Source organism: Cibotium barometz, chromosome 16 (assembly GCF_041138505.1).
Source record: "Cibotium barometz isolate CiBa-2024 chromosome 16, ASM4113850v1, whole genome shotgun sequence".
Classification (NCBI taxonomy): Eukaryota; Viridiplantae; Streptophyta; class Polypodiopsida; order Cyatheales; family Cibotiaceae; genus Cibotium; species Cibotium barometz.
Window position 1 is genome coordinate 6,685,307 of NC_141061.1, and position 14,768 is coordinate 6,700,074.

Sequence of the window (14,768 nt, forward strand, 5' to 3'; positions counted from 1 at the left end):
GAGGCGGCTACGATCAGTCAAAACAAGGGTTTCTAGGAGGAGCACATATTCATGGGGAGGGGGAGAGGAGAGATGCAAAGGGAAAGGTGAGAGCTCAAAAATCAACCAGCCAGCACTCAACCCATTCATTTCAACAAGATCTTTCAGCATCCTCAAAAAGAAAGGGGGCTGTATTGTTGTGCTTCCAGTAGATGTTAATGCCCATGATGCCCATCTCAAACATCTAATACGATGTAAGCAACAAAAGTGACCCAAAGTAAGCTACAATGTTTTGTTTCTTTATTTAGTGCTGGGCGAGAGTTCACAAAACTGCTTTTATAATTAACCCAGTTCAATGTACCTAATTATATAGGCTGTGCATGGTGTGAATTCCACGTATAATTCAACACTGCTTTCACAAGACCACACTTGCAACATCATTGAGCACAAAAATGATCACGCAAATATATTAACTCTCTTCTGGCCATATTAACCAACTCTTTCATTACCTTTTCTAATTCTCTTGCCAGAAGATTATAAAAACAAGCATCCAAACACCATTTCCTTTTTGCGCAAAATTGATACCTTCGGCTTCTAACAGCGTGTAATAGAATTTACTAATCAAACTTCACCCTTACAAAATATAAGATTCTGATCCGAAGTGGCCAATCCTCCTTGCATGTTCTTTCTGAGAGAGTTCTCACAAATCTCTCTAATGCAGACTCCTGGGTTACTTTGTGTGTGCGGCATGACATGATTCACCCATCAATATTAAGGAGCTGTCCACACACACCACCAAGCATATGAAGTTCAGTAAAATCACCGACAAAAACAAAGACGTGCCAGCAAGGAACATCAACATTTATCTAATGATGCCAGTCTACATTTAAAAATGTCAAAGATGCAACCAAAGATCCAAGGCTTACGCAATCAACTATTTTCGCTCTTCAATGTAGACAGTCAAATAGCTGAAAAAGAATTCAACCCATCAGGTTTTATATATATATATATATATATATATATATATATTTCAAGGAACATGCCCAAATTCACCTTATAAGAAAGTGCAATTTATAACCTCATGGTAGTCATCCACAAGAAAATAAACCATCAACTCCATCATGCATAGTATAGACTAGATACTACGACATCCCCACTAATGACATCAGTGCCCAATAGTGGGTGTAGAACTTGGTATTAATATACGCTCCCACACACACACTCCACGCGCACGCGCACATATATAAGAGCATACATTTATACAAAGGTTTGTGTACTGAGTTTCTGTCAGAGCTCCGAAGATACAATGCAGAATCAACCATAATGAAGCCTAGCACTAAGGGATCATATCAACAAAAAGGTAGTTGATAGGACATATGCACCACCAAAGATAGAAAGAATTAACACAATATCAATTGGCTCCAACTTGGACGAAAACTTCACAATGTGAAATTTGCATGTCCGCTAATACATCAAGTGTGCATATGTTGTCACATTAGTGCTTAAAGCGAAAGACTTAAACATATTAACTTGAGAAAACTAGATTAATGCTAATCCAAATGATCTAGCAAACAAACGAGTAGAGAGATGAGAGACGAAGCCCTAAGCCCTAATCTATTGTTTATTGCAAAAGATGATCATATATACAATGGTTCTTGGATCTAAACTCACATCCTACTCATGCATGCCTATCTATTGATGCATAAGGTGTCTCACTGAATCTTCTCTTCTGATCGAGATGCCTTGGTTGCTCTTGCCCTTGGTCTTGGCTCTGCAACGTCTATCTCTGAAACCACATGAATTACCCTTGACCTATCTTAATAGAGGAGACTCATAGCAAGTCGGATTCAGGTCAGCCATCCATTGCTCGGTCATAAAACATCAGCAAAAGGTCACCAAACACGTTCATATTGTGCCCAATAAATGTCCCAACCATTGGTGCACATTCTGGGCACCTCCCCCTAGCTAATAACATTGGACATAACAAGTGATTTACTCAACACTTGTACAATTCCATATCGTCATTTACCCATGCAGCCATGAAATCTGTCACCGTCTTGGTGATTTGGGCTCCTATGTTTCATATTGTCGGGAAAGCTATCTGCTCTTCATATTGTCGACAATACTCAGCTCCACGTATGGCCAATTCACGTTCGTGTTGTGATAGGCGTTCTTCATCTTCTCTACGGTACTGCTTGCTGGATTTTGAGCTCTTGCCGGTACCAAGCATCAATGCTCTCCATTGGTTACTGATGAGGTCGGGTATACTAAACATGATTAGCACTAGCAAATTGGATTAACGTTAACCAAGGGAGGGATCTAAAAAGGATCGACGAACACTAGACGACGAAGAACACCACCTCCTCTCAAATCAGAAGGAAGAGGTACAAGTTGCAATAATGGACACATCCAAAGCAAGTGATGTAGAAGCAGCACCGGGATCAATCCAGAAGAAGTTCTCAAGAAAGGGAACTACTAAGAAAAATGGTACCTCCTCTGTATCTGCAACAAGTATCGGTACCGTAGTAGACGACTCCTTTGAAGAAGAAACAACTGTAGGTAATGGTGAAGTAGGAGTCGGTGACACCAAAATGCCTGGAGAAGGGCTAGGAACAACCACCAATAGAGCAGTCACCGGAGAAACCACAAAGGTAGCAACTCCAAAATCCACCAAAGTAACGCTAGATGAAAATACTGTCCGGCGTAAAGATTCTCCAACAATAGGAGAAAGATGATCTTCAGATGATGAATCCTCCTTTGGAGGAGGAGGAAATGCAGAAGAGGCTCATCAAGGATAACCGAATTTGCCAAGGTTGAAGTCTGAACTAAAATAGACTCTAAAATAGTGGAAGTAACCACCAATGAGAATTCCATAGAACCCTTTGAAGATGTCTCCTCTGGAGCATAAGAAGCGGAATCCTTCTCTAAAATCATATCTTGTAGCATAGGAGGGGAACCCAGAGAAATATCATCAACACCATGGAGAGGGTAGGCATGATCATCTGCAATGTTAACGGAGGAAGAAATCAGTGGATGATCCTCATCCTCATCTGATGTGACCTTAACCTCTACTGAAGAAGTCATAGCTGTGGTCACTAGGATTGTGTCATGTGGAGAGGGAGAAAGAGAATCTGAAACTGACAAGGGAGCCACTTTGACCCTAGTCTCCTGATGTTGTCAGGCAATGCCTAAGTCCAAATACCGCCTTTGAAGTTCAAGCCACAACTAAGAGGCATCATAAGCAACAGATGAAAATTCCACCTGTATCGAAGGTAACAAAGATTGGATGATAACCAACCTGGCAGAAGCATCATCAACTCCCGATAAACAGGATCCAATAACCGAGGAGAAGCAACAACAACCCTAAGACAAGTAGCCTCCAAAGGTAACTAAGTCCAGTATGGCCAAATTTGGGTATCTAGAAGCCATCACCACCAAGAATCCAAGCGTCCTCAAGAAATACTAGAAGAGAGGGTATGTAGGAGATCCAGACACTGGAGAAGAAACTGTAGGAGGAGGAGCAAGAGAGAAATCTCCTAAAGTCATGTCCTCTGACAAGAAACCTTCTCTTAAGAAAGGGTATGAAAAAATCAGTAAATCCTCCTCTCAAGCTATGCACAGTAAGAAGAAAGGGAGGGAGGGTGGGAAACTGAAAGAAGGAAGATCTCTCCAAGATGTAGATCCATGTCCTCAGCACCTAGAAGAGGCCTCCAACAATCGAATCAGCATAAAAATCAACAATCTTTGCTTCTACGCTGAAATCTCTAGAAAACGCAGCAAACTGTCAAAGCCTCTGCTCCAAAACAGAAAACGCTACTCTCTTCTGCTTACAGGTTAACATTTTGCTCTGATACCATGAAAGAAAGTGGAAGCAATAGAAAAAACACAAGTGAAGGCCCAAGTACAAGACCTATAAATGCTAGAAACTGATGTTTATTGCTAAAAACTGAGCACGAGGGAAGCCCATAGGTGCTGTACAATGATAAGAAGCAGAAGCAGCTGCTAATGACCTCAAGTGGATACACAATAATGAGATAAAAATTAGGAGAAAGGGAGACAACCCTTATATACCCCTCATGAGAGCTCGTTAGCCAGCTATAGTAGGCCAACCAGCTATAGTAGGCCAACAACATCATAATAGCATAAAAATGCTATAAAAGGCATAAAAAACTGAGAAAATGCCTAAATAAATATGCATATGCAAGGCCTCATAAATGGCCAGTACAAGCATGAAAATGATGTAGACCATCTAGAGATGATATATTCCAACAAGGGAAGAGGGGGGGGGGGGGGGGGGGGGGGGGGGGGGGAGGGAGGGGAGGGGGGCCGAGGAGAGAGAAGAGAAGAGGAGGAGATGTAGCCCTAATTTATTGCTCTTGCAAAAGATGATCCTACTCGTGCATGCCTATCTATTGATGCATACCAAATAGTGTCTTGCTGAATTCACAACTTCGACTCTGACAAGAGTCTATTCACCCAACCAACTAGCCTAATAAGCACACAAGACACCTTGACACCATTACATCATTAAAGAGGATTACAATCATATGCTTGACTAGTACGACTAATATGTACGGGACATGCACAATTGACTCTAAAACACCTATGGTGCATAGTCACAAAAAAAACCCGTTTTGGTCTAGTGAAACTTGCGAAACGTTTTGTGACAAAACATTTTGTTCGCTTTTAAAAAGTCATTTTTTATTTCATTTTTTTCCTCCCAAAAAACGTGTATGACTATCAACTGCCCCCGATTTGCCCGCTGTGCGCTTCTGTCACCACCTCACCTTCGCACGAGTATGTTGTAAGTCTCCACGTTAATGCGCCCATGTCATGTGCAAGCATTGCCATGAACATTCCAGAGCTAATCCAGAAGGGGCAGCCAAGAAAAACATATTAGAGCAAGGATTTGGAGCACAAGGTGCAGGCCAGTGTGGACTTGGAGCAAGGCTTGAGGGCATGAAGAGGAAGGCCTGTCAGCTGTACCAGAATTAAGCAAGAAGCTGTCGACTGCTTACAGGAGTGGTCCACTGAACTGGAGAGCAAGGCGGCTACAGGCGTTACAATTTATAGGGATTTGTGCCCAATCGGTTGGCCGTCTACTGGTCAGCCAGCACTCCAACGTTCCTCAAGGCCATAAAAGGCCACGTGTGCTGTTCATTGGATTCATTCATTCCTCTAGGGAATGGGTCCTTACGGTCCAGCATTAGGACCAGATTTTGGGTGATGTTCACCTTTTGTATAAGGCAGCCTAGGGTTGTAGAAAAGTACCTTTTTCTTGTTGGGGTAAAGGCATAATGCCCACCCTTATAGTGTGTACAAGCCCATAAGTTATAGTACATAGTACACTTAGTACTTTTAATGTACTAAGTGCACTATGTGTACTAGTGCAATATACATGTGTGATAGGGGAGTCACACACTCATGCCTCATGAGTTGACTTATCCCCACAACTCTCTCTCTCTCTCCCTTGTTCTCTCTGTGCATGTCTCCCACATGAATCTCTAAACCCTAATTCTTCCCTCTCCCACACAACTGGCCCTTCAGCGTGAGCAGCGAGTGGATACACAGGCGACACACAACTAGTAGGCAGCTGAGCGTGGAGCGAAGAGGCGTTGGCGAACAGCGTGGAGCGAAGAGGCGTTAGACAAGTAAGCGAAGGCTTTAGTCAATCGCTGGTCACCGAGCGAAAACACGCGAAGCGAAGGCTACTAGGCCAGCGCGCACAACTCCCAGCGCCCGTCAACTGGCCGCGTAGCCAACAAATAGACGCCCAGCGCTTTTCAAGTTGCTTGTGAATAGGCGAAGGCAGCCAGGTATGCGTGTTGTTGCCCTTCTGCTGCACAAGAGCCTCCAACAACAAGAGGGTAAAGGACAACCATGAAGCTTCTGCCCAGGGAAAACGAGAAGCTTTTCTTGCATCAGGCATGCTTCCTTGCAAGTGGGAGGAAGATGCCCCCCCCTTCCTGCAACAACTAAAATCCCACCTGCAAATCAGAGAAAAATCAAAAAATTACAAGGTATTTTTCTCAATTTTTTTTTGGGACTTGCAATTGAGCAGGTACAATCAACAATTGAGCAGATACAGGTGTCGAATTGCTCAATTTTGAGCAAAATCGGCAAAATTGGGTGACATTGGTCACAATCAGGATCAATTTGCAGGACATTGGTCACAATCAGGATCAATTTGCAGGAAATTAAATGTCAAATTTGGGGCTTTTGATGTAATTGTGCAATTAAGCACTCATACATGCTGTATGATGTGAAAATTGGCACATTTGGGCAAAATTGCAGCAAATTGCAGTGCAAATCAAGGGGCTTTTGTGCCGATTTAGTTGATTTGCATGCAGACAATCGCATTTGATGCTGTGGATAATGTGTTGATGCCTTACAAGCACTCAATGTGCCTGTAAATCAAGGGGCTTTCATGTATTTGATGTATATGTGGCCAGGGGGAAGCATCGTAAACACTCTGGACATAGTTGCAAGCATTCTTTGCATTCGTGCATTCGCATTCGAGAATGCCGAGTTTGCAAAAGAATGCATTGAGGGTGGATGCATTCGCATTCGTGGCAGGTTAAAAAAATATTTTTTTTGGGCATAAATAGAATGTTCAAAGTCAATGCTTGAAAACACAATGAAAAACTTGAAAGCTTGAAACTTGAAATTGCAGGTCAAGTTTGCAAAGGGATGCAAACTGCAAACGTTTGCAACACCATGCATTCGCGAATGTTTGCAACTATGACTCTGGATGCCTTCATGTGCGTCAATGTACCATGTATGATCAAAAATTGATCTTAAATCAAGGGGCTTTTCAAGTTCGTATGCTTGTTGAGCTTGACAAAGCAGCAGGCAAGACATTTATGCCTTGAATCCTCAAAAATCAGCTTGCAGTCAAGGGGCTTTTGCCCAATTTCTGTTCGGAACTGTTGTATGCAGTGTTCGGGACTGTAAAAGTCTGATTTTCACTCATTTGGACAGCCAGGATAGCATTTATTGCTACTGTACCTGCTGGTACAGATTTGGCACAGCTTTGTGCAAGTTTTGGCATGGCTATACACTGTTTTGAGTGACCAAAAGGTTCAATTTCAGGTGCTGTATTTGCCGGTACAGGTTTGGTACATCATTGGTGAGCACTTGGTACTGTTGTACAGTACTTTGGAAGGGCAACAGAGCACATTTAAGGTGCTGTCCAAAATCTGCAGCAACCAGATTTTGGTGATTTCATCAAATAAAGTGGGAGAAAAGTTGCATTTGTGCTTCCGCAGTGGGAGATAAAGCTTGGGAGAAAAACTGTGAGCACTTTGTGTGCTTTTGGTGCAGTGTTTGCACATTTTCCAGGGAGTCAGGCATTGACAGGTTGCATTTTGCTATGGCAACCACAGGAGAGAGCTCTACATTGCTTCACATCAAGAAGCTTGAAGGCTCGCATAATTATGATATTTGGCAAACCCAGTGCTACAATGTGTTGCTCCAGAAAAAGCAGCACAAGCCTATCAAAGAAACGGGTGTAATGCCCGCTTCTCTTACTACTGAAGAGTGGGAAGATATGGATGAGCTGGCAAGATCTACTATCATATTGTCTGTGTCAGACTCTTTACTTTTCAGCATTCGTGAAGAGAAGACAACTTGGGGAATGTGGCAGAGATTGCAGGACTTGTATGCCCAACAAAGTGCCTCAAGCAAAGTGTATTGGTTGAAGAAACTCATAGGTCTTCAGATGAAGGAAGGGGCGTCTATGACAACCCATCTAAATGAGTTTAATGGTATTGTCAGCCAGGTCATTAATCAAAAGTTGGCAATGGACGATGAGTTCAAAGCCACTTTTTTGTTATGCACTTTGCCAGAGAGTTGGGACACATTCAGGACGGCCACTAGCAATTCGCATGCTATGCTGTCATATGCAGATGTTGAGGGTGCTCTTCTTCAAGAAGAGATGAACAGGAAAAACAACTCTGTTGGAAAGTCCAATGCAATGAATGCACGTGGGAGATCCCAGCAAAGGGGTAAAAGCCAAGAAAGGGGAAGGAGCAAGTCTCGCTCCAAAAAGGATTTGGAATGCCATTATTGTGGCAAGAAGGGACACATTAAAAAGCAATGCTACAAATGGAAAAATGATCAAAAGGAAAAGGGAAAAGGCAAAGACAAAGAGAAAGATGAAGCTAAAGATGTAAAGCCAAAGGGCAAAAGTGGAGTCAAGATTGAAGAAATCAATGTGTCACATGCAGGTGGCAGTGAGGATGAGGTCCTATTTACTTCTTCACTTGATGCCCATTCACTTCTTACAGGTGGTCATGGTATGCACTCATGGATCATTGATTCAGGTGCCTCCTTTCATGTCACAGGTTGCAGAGACTTGTTTGTCAGGTATACTGCTGGCAATGAAGGAGTGGTTTATTTGGGTGGCAGAGGTGATGTGAGGCTTGTGTTTTCAGATGGCTCACAGCTTATGCTCCATGATGTCAGGCATGTGCCTGAGATCAAGAAGAATCTGCTTTCTACTGGACAGCTTGATGATGCTGATTATGTTACCACATTTGGTAGTGGAAAGTGGAAGATTAGTAAGGGCTCACTGGTTGTCGCCAGAGGCTCTAAGGTGGACACTCTTTATTTCATGCATGCAGGTGTTTGTCACCATGCTAATGTAAATGCAACCGAGCTGCCGGAAATCTCTATGTGGCATAGCCGGTTGGGACACATGAGTGTCAAAGGAATGGAGCAATTGTCTCGTTTGGGTTACTTGCCTTCTCTAAAGTTTTCAAGTTTTCAGTTTTGTGAGCATTGTATATATGGTAGGCAACTACAGTGCCCCCACAAGAAAGCTCTTGGACAAAAAGATGCTCAGTTAGAGCTTGTGCATACAGATGTATGTGAGATGCCTCAGCTTTCTTTGGGAGGGGCAAAATACTTTGTGTCTTTTATAGATGATGCCACACGCAAGGTGTGGGTTTATCCTCTTCGTTTGAAGAGTGATACATTCTCAGTGTTTCAGAAGTTTGTTGCTCTTGTTGAGAATCAAACTGGCAAAACACTGAAAGCTTTGCATTCCGACAATGGTGGAGAGTATATGTCCAAACAGTTTCAGGACTTTTGTGATGCTAAAGGCATCAAGAGGGAGCTCTCTACTCCTTATGATCCTCCACAAAACGGGACAGCAGAGAGGATGAACAGGACCATACAGGAGAAGGTCCGTTCTATGTTGTCACATGCTGCATTACCTCATGGTTTTTGGGCTGAAGCTGTTATGACAGCCGTTCACCTTATAAACAGGTCACCTAACACGAGGCTTGGTGGGAAAGTGCCAGAGGAAGTATTGACAGGGAAGCCTCCGTCATACAAGCACTTGAGAGTGTTTGGTTGCGTTGCGTACGTGCACATACGCAGGGAAATGCGCACCAAACTTGATCCTAAGTCTCACAAATGCATATTCCTAGGATATGGTGACAGAGGTGAAATGGGGTATAGACTTTGGGATCCCATGAATAGAAAGATCATACGCAGCAATGATGTCATTTTTGATGAAACATGCATGTATAAGGAGCCTGCAAGGCAACAGGAGCCTGGCAGAGTCATCTTTGATGATGATGGACATCATGGACAACAACCAAGGGCTGTAAATCAGCCATTACAGCAGCAAAACCAGCCCTTAAATGGTGCTGAAAATGGTCCAAATGGACAGCCAGAGATGGCAGAAGATATCCCTATGGATATACCACAGTTACAAGAGATACCGGGCATGATTTTTCAGCCTTATGGCATGGAACAGGAGCCACCAATGGGTGATATGCAGGCTGGACAGCAACCTGCAAATGATGGTCATTGGGTACGGAGGTCCACAAGACCCTCCAGAGCCCCTGACAGGTTTGTTCCAGGGGTTGACTATTTGATGCTTACTGACTGTGGGGAGCCCTCATGTTATAAAGAGGCTTTACAGAGGGCAGACAAAGCTCTTTGGGAGCGTGCCATGAAGTCAGAGATGGATTCTCTTCATAAAAATGGAACATGGAAGTTGGTGCATTTGCCTGCAGGCAAGAAGGTTTTGCCATGCAAGTGGGTATACAGGCTCAAAGTTGCACCAGATGCAAAGCCAAGATACAAAGCCAGGTTAGTGGCTAAGGGCTTCAAGCAGGAATATGGTGTGGACTTTGATGAGATCTTCTCTCCAGTGGTCAAAATGACCACACTTAGAGCTGTGTTGGCTTTGGTTGCACATGATGATCTGGACTTGATTCAGATGGATGTGAAGACTGCTTTTCTTCACGGTGATCTCCATGAGGAGATATATATGCAGCAGCCAAAGGGTTATGGAGTAAGTGGAAAGGAGAAGCTTGTATGCAAGCTGAAAAAGAGTCTTTATGGGCTCAAACAGGCACCAAGGGAATGGTATCATAAATTTGATACATTCATGAAATCACAGCATTTCAGGAGAAGTGACATAGATCACTGCTTGTACACCAAGAAAGCTTTGGATGGCAGTCTATTGATTCTCATTTTGTATGTTGATGATATGTTGATTGCCGGGAAATCTCGTAAGGAGATGGATGCCTTGAAGCAGAGGCTGCATCAAACCTTTGATATGAAGGATTTGGGTGATGCAAATCACATCTTGGGTATGCGGATACTTCGGGACAGAAATCAGCATGTGTTGTATTTGTCTCAAAAGGAATACATTGGCAAAGTCTTGCAGAGGTTCAATATGGACGGGGGGAAGAAGACTAGTACTCCTTTGCCTCCATATGTGAAACTCAGTGCTATGGACAGCCCACAGTCAGATAGAGACAGGGCTGATATGGCCAAGATTCCGTATGCTTCAGCTTGTGGCAGTCTCATGTATGCCATGGTTGCTACTAGGCCGGACATTGCATTTGCAGTGGGAGTGGTTTCTAGATACATGGCCAACCCTGGCAAGAAGCATTGGGAAGCAGTGAAAGGTGTCATGAGGTACCTGAAGGGCACACAGGATATGTGCATATGTTTTGGCAAACAGGATGCATTAGTGCATGGTTACACGGATTCGGATTATGCCGGTCATCCAGATAACCGGAAGTCTACTACCGGTTATGTGTTTACATTCACAGGAGGTGCTGTGTCATGGATATCCAAGATGCAGAAGTGCACAGCCTTATCTACTACAGAGGCCGAGTATATTGCAGCCACAGAGGCTTGCAAGGAGGCATTATGGCTATCTCGGTTAGTGGTTGATTTGGGTTATACAGGGGATATTCCATTGTTGCATTGTGACAGTCAGAGTGCCATCCAGTTGGCAAAGAACCCTATCTTTCATGCAAAGACGAAGCATGTGGATGTGAAGTATCACTTCATCAGAGAGGTGATAGAGAACAAGCAAATTCAGCTTGTTAAGATTCATACGGATGACAACCCGGCTGATCTGTTGACGAAGAGTTTGCCTCCGGAGCGGTTTGCTCATTGCAAACACTTGATGGGCATTGGATGAGGCCATTTTCAGCCTTGATATGGCCTTGTATATTATCATGTACATGCTGATTTTTCTTTTCCTTTACTTAAGGGCACTTTGCCTTTAAGTGGGAGGTTGTTGGGGTAAAGGCATAATGCCCACCCTTATAGTGTGTACAAGCCCATAAGTTATAGTACATAGTACACTTAGTACTTTTAATGTACTAAGTGCACTATGTGTACTAGTGCAATATACATGTGTGATAGGGGAGTCACACACTCATGCCTCATGAGTTGACTTATCCCCACAACTCTCTCTCTCTCTCCCTTGTTCTCTCTGTGCATGTCTCCCACGTGAATCTCTAAACCCTAATTCTTCTTTCTCCCACAAATTTCTACTATATGACATATATTGAATTTCCAACATATCTCTCTCTCTCTCTACTCTCTCTTCATGTCTGTGTTTTGCAACAGCATGTGTCTGGTAGTGTTTAGGGCTGAAAGAAGACTTCCAGAGCTTCCGCGTGTTACAGCCCAGGCCCCACATCTGCCCACGCTGGAGACCCCAACGCCCCACATCTGCGCCCTGTGCCCCTTACTGCCGACTGGTGCCCAATGTGCCCTCTAAGCAATGAGCACTTGCCACTGCTGCCCCTCTTCTCACTCCTCCTCCTCCCCCCTCTTTGCCCTCCTTACCCTGATCTTCTCTTTCCTCTCTCTTCCCTCTACTATACACACACACACACACACACACACACATGAATCCAAGAACATGCCCAAATTCACCTTTTAGGAAGGTGCATGTTATATACTCATGGTAGTCAACCCACAAGACTATATAACTATCAACTCCATTATGCATAGTATGGACTAGATACTACGACATCCCCACTAACGTCATGAGTGCCCAATAGTGGATGTAGCTCTGTATCAAGATATGCTCTCACACACGCACTCCACACACACACACACACACATAAGAGCATATATTCACACAAAGCCCTTCGTACTGACTTTCTGTCAAACCTCTAGAGATGCAGGGCAGACTCAGCCATAATGAAGCCTAGCACTAAGGGAAGTAACAAATAGAAAGAATTAGTACAGCAAATAAGTAGTTGATAGAGCAAATGCAACACTAAAGATAGAAAGAATTAGCACAATATCAACTGGCCGCAACTCGGACGAAAACTTCACAATGTGAAATCTGCATGTCCGCTAATACGGCTGAATTATATACCTAGATGAATCCAGGAACATGCCCAAATCACCTTTTAGGAACGTACATACATACATACATACATTTATAGACTTGGTTATTAGTCAGATGTATGCTACAAACGTTGTCACAATAAATGACGACGACCCTATACATGAGCTCACCCATATCACCAAGTAGCTTCTAAAACCAAGCTGCCCTGCCTACGCCACCACCTGAGACCATTGCTTTGCCTGGTTGCTTTCACACAAGCAACCGCCACCAACATATGGCCTGCTATATGTTGCAGAAGATCGCCCGCCTGGCTGCTTCCACACACGCAGCCGCCATGTGTATGTGGACTGCTCCACGCTGCAGAGGGTCGCCCGATGCTCCCTGCAGTCCAGCCCAACGCACAACGCTTCTTGCCAAAAACCAAGAGAAGCGCCACACGCCACCATGCTCCTGTAGCTAGCCCACGTGAGGGAGAGTACATTTAGGGTGTGATCACCAAGATGATGCGCCACCACACGACACCACCCTTCGGAATCCGCCACCCTTTTCTTTATAAAGAGGCGCCTTCACCTGCTTTTCTCCAAAAACTGAAAGCAATAGCAAAAACGCATCTTCCAAAAAGTAAATAATATTTTAAAATCATCTAAGGTTTTAAAACCTTATAAACTCAAAATCCCTTTTTGTCCCTTTCACACTTGGGCCTATCCACACATGGGTTCCCTTTTCATATCTACACAGATGCCATTCACACTGTCCATCCCGTGCCCGTGCTCACCTGCTTTCCGTCTAGAGAAAAACACACGGTCGTAACCACATGGGGTATACAAATGCAAATTGAGGTGGTAGTGTCTTCGACATGAGATCTACTAGTGGCTGTATGTTCTCTTTTGGAAGTGTTGTTGTGAGTTGGAGCAACAAGAAACAATCGACAATTTCCTTGTCGAGTGCAGAGACAGAGTATAGGGATGCTAGTATGGTAGCTTGTTAGGACGACGATGGCATGGTCTATGAGACAAGCCGGGCGTGAAGATGTACAGCAGCTTCGACGCGATGGGTATCCGGGATGAGCTCCTACAGGGCATCCACGCCTACGGCTTCGAGAGGCCCTTGGCCATTCAGTAGCGCACTAACCATCCCATCATCTAGAACTGCGACGTTATTGTCCAGGCCCAGTTCGGCACTAGCAAGACCTCTGTGATTGCTCTCGCCATCTACCAGATCATCAACACCTCCGTCAGAGAGTTCTCTATTTTTTCTCTCTCTCTCTCTCTCTCTCATCATGGATTGCAAGCTCTGATTGGGATACAGAGGATCAAGCTAAGATGCACAGGATGATGTTCTTGGAAGAGATGTGTTGTTACTCTTCGTCTTGGGCTTATGCGTATTCAAGGATTGCTTGACACGTCCTCTATCTCTCTCTCTCTGGGTTGTGGCAACCGTGATTGGATGGTATATCTGTCATGGAAAGAGGACATTGGTTTTCGAGAGGAAATAGGACTTTGAGGAAACAAGCCTATGGTTTATGGGATACAGGTCTTTGGTTTATCGGATACAGGTCTTTGGTTTCATGTGGAAAACATGTCTTTGGATTCATGTGAACAGGTTGTAGTCTTCTCGAGGTTACATGCAAGCTGTGGCTATAGGGAAGGACATGTGGTATGGTACAGCCCTGCTGCTATTTGGGAAAAGGTTTGAGAGATCCATGGTAGAGATGGAGAAGACCTTTTCAAGCAGGGAGATGTTGTACAGGTGTGCCTTCTCTATGGTATGCTGGGCTGTAATAACAAGAGTTCTCTTTTGGAAGTCCTGGGTGAAACTATAAGGGATCCTATTGGTGGAGGATTCGACAAGTTGTACTTTGTACTCAAATTTGATCAAGTAAAGAAATTCCGCAAGGGGCGTCACTACGTTTTGGGGCCAATCGGTGTCTGTGTAATTTTTGCAAGAGCATTCTAGCTGTTTGTTTCCTTTTCCAGGTCCCCATAGGTGATGAAGTGTTTTGTGTGCGAGTGTTTGTTTCACCGCACATCAAATTTTTGAAGGCCAATTTCATGGTTCCATTGCCGGGATATCATCGACTTTCTCAAGGAGGCGAGCCCATGGTTGTCACATCAAAAGCTTCAACATGTGGCAAGTGAAAAGGAAGTGCAGAAGACAATGCAAG

At 44.0% G+C, this 14,768-nt stretch overlaps 1 protein-coding gene across 4 annotated transcripts in view; it reads right to left on the reverse strand.

The window, feature by feature from the left end:
• Positions 1-419: 419 nt before the first annotated feature.
• The window catches only part of LOC147630311 (uncharacterized), an 81,697-nt gene continuing 67,348 nt past the window's right edge, over positions 420-14,768 (reverse strand). For 2 of the 4 annotated variants that reach the window (XM_086810147.1, XM_086810148.1), the window contains exon 8: positions 420-758. The gene's annotated coding sequence lies outside the window, so the exon portion shown is untranslated. Of the gene's footprint in view, positions 759-905; positions 948-14,768 lie in introns of all 4 variants that reach the window. The other 2 variants (XM_086810150.1, XM_086810149.1) reach the window with 2 other exon arrangements.